The sequence below is a fragment of the Ptychodera flava genome (genome assembly GCF_041260155.1).
Source record: "Ptychodera flava strain L36383 chromosome 23 unlocalized genomic scaffold, AS_Pfla_20210202 Scaffold_23__1_contigs__length_28996876_pilon, whole genome shotgun sequence".
Taxonomy (NCBI): Eukaryota; Metazoa; Hemichordata; class Enteropneusta; family Ptychoderidae; genus Ptychodera; species Ptychodera flava.
The window spans coordinates 27,129,061-27,136,543 of NW_027248277.1; the positions used below are offsets into that span (position 1 = coordinate 27,129,061).

At 37.3% G+C, this 7,483-nt stretch overlaps 1 long non-coding RNA gene across 1 annotated transcript; it reads right to left on the bottom strand.

Annotated features, from left to right (window-relative positions):
- Positions 1-1,536: 1,536 nt before the first annotated feature.
- Positions 1,537-7,165, bottom strand: LOC139123570 (uncharacterized). The gene is made up of 4 exons (XR_011549720.1): positions 6,995-7,165; positions 4,733-4,783; positions 3,161-3,274; positions 1,537-1,655 (listed from the first exon to the last, which is right to left on the bottom strand). It is a non-coding gene; the product is annotated as an uncharacterized lncRNA (long non-coding RNA).
- Between the last annotated feature and the right edge of the window lie 318 nt (positions 7,166-7,483).

Here is a 7,483-nt window from a genome sequence, read left to right on the forward strand (position 1 = left end):
ATTCAAATCTTGATATTCCCTGCTAGTTTATTATCAGTTATCTCATGATGGTTGAAAAAGACGAAACCATCAAAATGAAATTCAAAGTCACAACAAAATAAAGATATAAAATCCCATGCTATTTCCAGTATCTAACCATACAGTACATTTTAAATTCGAATGGGTATCACGACAGGTTTTTCACTAGGATATCTCACTGGGCAGAGTTTGAAAGTACAGTGGAAGAATACGCGAGAGGCTGAGGGGAAAGTGTTACAGGTGGCTTTCACCTATCTTGCATCGAAAACTTTAAGATATTGATGTGTAAAATGGTGCAGTCAAGTGCAATCTGAAAAGTGTTTTTTTTTATTTTTTTTTACTAAATGAAACTGGTAAAACACCACAAGGGGAGAGCATGATTGGGGCACGATAGGGGTTTCCCCTCTTTACTGAACATTTTGAGAAATTGATGTGTGTTATGACGCAATATAATCTGAGGGTTGTTTCAAATTCATTTTGCAGTCGGTAATACTGTATGAAAATGACTTTGACAACTGGTATATTCTTACATTTCTTTGCATGTTCACTGTTTGAGTAACACAATTCAATAACGAAACAATGACAATACATTTTGTAAAGAAAAGTTCTCAGTTTGCCAGATATTGGAGACAAATGGATATGCCGCAATGGTAAATCTGTGACCTTCTTTTGTCATTTCTCCAGCTGGCAGATTATAATGAATGTGACATGCTTAACTGTGAAAATGGTCATTGAATGAGTTGAATTAAAACATATGTTCTGTGATAATAAAGGATGAATTCACTTCAGTTCTGTCCTTGGATCCTGCGAAAATTTTGAAAAATTGATGCATGCAATGGTGCAATATGAGAGGTTTGAATTTATTTCACCCCCGAAAATGAGTAATCCCCTCTCTTCTTCTCCACATTATGAGTGACCCCTCTGGAGTTTTCAATTTGTTGAGTGACCACTTCCTCACATTCCTCAAACCCCCAGGTCTTAAATAATGACGGCTCCCTAAGACTGAATATCGTGGACTATATTCAAAGCCCAATCACATAGCGATATTACAACGCCAGCTGTTAAGAATAAATAATTATTCATATTATTGAAATAGCATAAAAGTCAAGAATAAGTTCCTGTCAATCTGCTGCTCCTCGAACACGAAGGACAGGTTACAGTTCGAAGGCAGCTCACTAGGTGTTCCTCATGTCAGATTTGGTAGGCCTATGCACAGTAGCGCCATATCCCCACCCGCCCACCCTGTGACTAGTGAACGTGTTACGTTTTTCGCTCGGAATGAGCCTCAACAATACCCGCATTTCCAATCCTTAACAATAGGCTATATTCATGAGCGGAGTAATATGGCTTTGAATATTATATTATCCAAATTACTGGACTCTCATTTTTATCGCCTTCTTAAGTCCTTAAATAAATGTTTGTATTCCAAAAATGTTGTTAAAATGTAAAATTTCAATATGAATAAATATTTACAGGGCTAATGACGTCAAAAACATATTTGGTCAAACAAAAAAATAGCTTACCAGAGACTGATTCTCCCTTCGCAGAATTCTTTACTGACTTAGCGTCAGGTTGACCAATGGTCTTTACTTTAGGAATATCTCCGTTAGTAGTTAATTCTAGAGTTTTGTTCTCAGCTTAAAGAAATGACAATGTAGACATATTTGAAATCATTCAATTCGTTTTGCAAGGTGAAGAAAATGCTAAATGGTGGTCACGCCCGCAAAAAATCACAAGACAATTTCTCCGTAGATAAAGCGATTATATTTGAACCTAGCAAATCACGGCTGTGTATTGAGGTAACTTGTATAGCCACTGAAGAAACTGTCTTTCACAGAATCTGCATTCATTTCAGCTTACTAGTTGAGGTACATTCATGATCCACAGGACAGCGTTTGCAAACTTTACTGATTTTGACATATATTAACGTGAAATTTGTCCGCTGTAGTTGAACAGGTTATTTGACCTCCAGAATTCACAAATTAAACAAGTGAAAAACATGTATGATAAACAAAAGAACTGTGTATGTATATACACTCATGCTATTGTGTTTAATGTAGAAAAAGAAGAGATAAACTTATATATGCAGATTAAATTGACACTATTTCACCATCCAATTATCCAAAAATGTTTCCAAACGTGTTTCTTATGTATGGTATTGCCGGGTCTGTAATACTAAGGTGTGGACATTATTTAAATTATTGTCTTTTTCAGCTATGACTTTTTCTTAAATTAGCAAACCACAATGGCGAATAAAAATATTAACCCTTTTCTTGGAGTTTTACATTAAAACGACCCGTCAGATTTTGACCCTCTGTAAGATTGAACGGTCCGTTGTATAAACCAAACTTTTTAAGGTGAATTTTGCCTAAATATTCAACTTACGAAAGTTACGTCTTGTAGTGAAGGACTTAAAACTTTCAAAAATAGCGACCAAAAGCTACGATGAGCGGTAGAAGAATCGTCTACCCTAATTTTGGTGTAAGCTCCTGATTAGTCAATTTTGTAAAAAGAGTGTCCCCTTATGATTAAGCCAGGCAGACTCTGCTGTGACTACGTCGCAAGGAGCAAACCTATCACTTGAGTGCATATTTAACTTTGCATTGTATTAAAACTTTTATTAAATTGACAACGGAGTAAACAGTAAAGCAGAAAGCTCGAAAAATCTAGTTCATTGTTGTCATCGTAATAAAGGATAAAACCATTGGCATAAGAAAAGTCAATAAACTTACAAAGCTTAATCAAAGCGACGAGATTTCAGAAACACGTCGGTCATATTGACATTGTTTATAAGCGACCTCGGCGAGCGACTGATGACTGTGATATACTTTAGATTTGATTAAATTAACAGAGAGATATGACTGAAGATTTGTTTACCTGAAGTATGCTGAATCTGTTCTCGATAACGCTGGAGCCCTTTCTCTCATAGATTGGGTGACTATATTTTTTATAACACCTACTCTAACTTCTAAAATTCAGAGTTCATACGCTTGCCTATAAACTACACTTTCATGCATACCCCTCTTTCATTGTTTGTATTCCGAAAACTCTGATTAAAATGTTAAAATGTTTATATAAATAAATATTAACAGTATTGGTGATGTCAAAGACAGATCTGGTCAAACAAAGACAAATCACTCACCAGAGTCTGATTCGCCTTTCACAGAATTCCTTCCCGACTTAGCGTCAGGTTGACCAATTGTCTTGACTAGAGGAATATCTCCGTCAGTACTTAATTCCAGATTGTCCTTCTCAGCTTAAAGTAAATAACAATGTAGACATATTTGAAATCTTTCTATTAGTTTTGCGACGTGAAGAAGTAGCTGAATGGCGGTCACGCTCGTTTCCATGAAATTTCTAAATAAGAACTCACAAGACATTTTCTCCGTAGATATTGCCATTATATTTGAATCTAGCAAATCACGGCCGTGTATTGAGGTAAGTTCTACAGCCAGGGAAGGAACAGTTTTTCTCAGACTCTGCAAATACTTCAGCTTACCAGTTGAGCTAAATCGATGATCCATAGGACCACGCATAGAAACTTTTTTGATTCTAACATATATAACGTGAAATTTGTCTGTCATTTTACACGTCGTTTGACCTCCAAAATTCGCAAATTCAAAGAATGGAATGTATATATGTAACGCCCTTTCCTGTAGAGATTTTACCACACTGCCTTACGATTAATGTGATTTTTTTTATTTTTAGTAGATTGTCAGCTATCGCCATGCTTCATCACTCGTTTTGACGAGCGTGGTGGCGGCGTGTGAAGTTCATTGACTCAGATCGTACGAGAAGCAGATAAGAGATAGTGTGATAGTTTAATTAATTATTGGGTAAGATTTCAATGAGAACAATCGAGAACGGGATATTCCATGGTGTGATCTTATTTAATCTTAAGAAACAATGAAAGACAGGCGGGAAAATTTCCACGTGATAACTTTTGTAATTATGTAAGTCTTGAGATGTATTCAACTTTGTAGAGAACTTAGACTAGAGGACTTGAGATCAGACCTTTGACGGTGAACGACACAGTCGCTTTCTTGTAATAAAGAACAAGGTTATGTTTCAATCTACATCCTGGTGTGTCAGCTTCAGTTACTGAAAGCATAACGATCCAGACTCGTACCTCAACTCGTAATTCCCCTAAATGAGAGCGCAACATATACACTTATGCTATTGATCTAAAATATGTTTGATATTTTCATCTATTATTATTAACACGCTTTTTGTTCATGAGTTTACCTAACCATCGATTATTCTCTCCATCTTACCTTCATGAACTAATTCCCCTGAGATTAGTCCAGTGCAGTTAACATCAGTATACTCTATGCAGGATATTGACATAGAAATAATAAGCATCACGTCTGCATCAAGTTTCTTGACCAAGTGAAAGCGTGTCGTAATAGCACCAACAGCAAAGCTCCTATTCAAAATTGTTCTGCTGCCTATGATTGTTTCTCTACTAGAAACAAGTCACTATTATAGTATTCGTCTAAATTGAATGACAAATGATTATGTGTGATTCGCGTCAACTATATAAGCATTTGGATGATTACACGCGAACATATATTTTCGAGAACACACATAGGCATGCAAGCAGTAGCTGGAAATTAATTTCACATCATAAAGTTTACATTATCTATTGCACATAAGACTGAATATCGTGGGCTATATCCAAGTTACTGGACTCTCATTCTAATCGCCGTCTTACCTCCCTTAGTAAAATCCACCGGCATTCTTTCACTTCTTGTGTTGTCAATATCTGGATAGAATTAAGAAAATCAGTGCGGAAATATGTTTAGATGATAAGATCAAGTGAAGTTTATAATACATGGTTAATAACAAAATACCAAGATTTATGTCCGAGTACATTGTGCCGAGGAAGTATTGTCATAGACGTTGAACGTCGAGGACAATACCAAAGCGTACGTTGTACGAGGACATAAATCCTGGTATTTTGTGAATAACCTTATTATAGACCTTTTTAGTCAAATTTTACCAGGAAAAAGTCATAATTGAAGCGTTTTTAGGATGTCCGTTGCTTACTGCACTCCCGGGACTGCACTGAGCGATCACACAAAGACTGCGAACGCGTTCAAGCACGTCCGCTATAAAGTGCACAGAACGCAATCCGCGCAACGCAGTGCACGTGTTAAAAAATGTAGGTCAGCAGCACACAGTCATTTAAAATCAAAGGTTTGGACTCACGACGATTAACTTCGTGAAGTTATGTATTTTAAGAAGTATCTAAATTATCTCCCCCTTTATCCCGTGTTGACGTAAAGATGTTTTTTGGGTCAAGGTCAAATAGCATCCGATAACACCTTAAGTTATCGTACACCGCATTGTACTTCGTATCCGTAGAAACCTAAACTTACTGTACGGTTAGAGACGCAGGTGGATAATAATGTACTCCTTTGCAATAGGAACCCATCTCAATAAGTAAGCCTAACAATATTGATTGTCTCGCACGATTTTATATTTGAAAAAAGTGGGTCACTAACCGTATAGTTGAGTATTCTACATAATATATATTACATATATTCAGACTCTGACATCCTTCATGTACAACTTCAGAGTTTGTTTCACTTCTTTGCGTATCTTCCGGGTCAAATGAACCGACATTAATGTATGTATGCATGAATCAATGCATGCATGAAAAGGTATGCATTCATGCATGCATGCATGCATTTAATGTGTGTGTATGAGTGAGAGAGAGAGAGAGAGAGAGAGAGAGAGAGAGAGAGAGAGAGAGAGAGAGAGAGAGAGAGAGAGACGCTTTATTGTAGACTCCCGGTAAATTCATCTCACCTCAAACAACATGAGCTTTAAGAATGTTGCAAGATAAATATAGTCTTGATATTGTTTTAAGGTTGTAAGCCAGGCTTGAATTGTTGAACTACCATGAAGGAGTTTGCGTGGCAATTACACAAGAGCAGGAAGTTAAAGTAATAATAACATACATTTTACATTTTAACAATTAAAATCAGGTATTTTTGAAATTGCTGTTGTTTATTTTAAATTCGACTGTATCTAACCATATTATTTAGAGGTTATTAACGGCAAGCGAGGTGATTGGTTGCGGATATAAAACCTCTGGATTGAAAATAAGCATATTCGGCAGGAAAGAATCACCGAGCGAAGCGAGGTGATTATTTCACCCAAATATGCTAATTTTCACCCAAGAGGTCTTATATCCGCAACCAAATACCCGAGCGCACCGTTATAAGCGAGCGCAGCGAGAGCGGCCGAAGCGAGCATTAAGACTAACGCGTGTACAAGAAATTTAGAATGGAATTTCTATATACCTACGAGTTTGAAAAGAGAGCACTTCCATGGAGGCAGCCATTTTGAATACTTTTACACGGATTGCGTGAAATTAAAGTTATCATCTACCACAAATCTTACTCGACAATATGTATTTTCGACAAAAGAATCTATCTGTTCCAAAAAAATGTGAAATTTGGTTCAAAATGACGATTTTCGATCACTTTTGAAGGCCCGGATCGGTCATCACTAGGCGCCGCCATTTTGAAACAAGCCAAACCTCGCAAGAACAAACGGTCAACTCAAGCAAGAATTAAAAATCGTGTGCTGAGAGCTACCGACGCCGAGGCCGGGCAAGTACGTGTTTTACATTAGACTGCCTCTGTTCCCGCCCCTGTTACAATAAACTGATCGGAATCATATAATTTACCAGTTTTAAATAATTTTCGTTAGTGAACTTGGCATTTCCGAGTTGACAGCAAGGCCAAAATATGCGTCATGCATCAAACACAGAAATAGCATGCTTTTGCTTGAAAACATCAATGACGATATACCCTACTACGCTGCGCTCGCTCTCAGGTCAGACCTGTTAAATATTAACCTCATAATAGCGAGCGCAGCGAGAGCGGCCGAAGGCCGCTCGCGAAGCGAGCATTAAGACTAACGCGTGTACAAGAAATTTAGAATGGAATCTCTATATACCTACGAGTTTGAAAAGAGAGCACAGTTCCATGGAGGCGGCCATTTTGAATACTTTTACACGGATTGCGTGAAATTAAAGATATCATCTACCACAAAAACTACTCGACAATGTGTACTGCCGACAAAAGAATCTCTCTGTTTCAAAGAAAGTGTGAAATTTGGTTCAGAATGACTATTTTAGATCACTTTTGAAGGCCCCGATCGGTCATCACTAGGCGCCGCCATTTTGAAACAAGCCAACTCTCGCGAGAACGAACGGTCAACTCACGCGAGAATTAAAAATAGTGGGCTGAGAACTAGCTACCGACGGGAATATCAAGACGTACTGTACGTGTTTTACATTAGACTGCCTCTGTTCCGCCCCTGCTACAATATAATAAACTGATCGGAATAATATAATTTACCAGTTTTAAATAATTTTCGTTTGTGAACTTGGCATTTCCGAGTTAAATTGCTATAAATGCCATTCTAGAAAACAATTGACAACAATTCA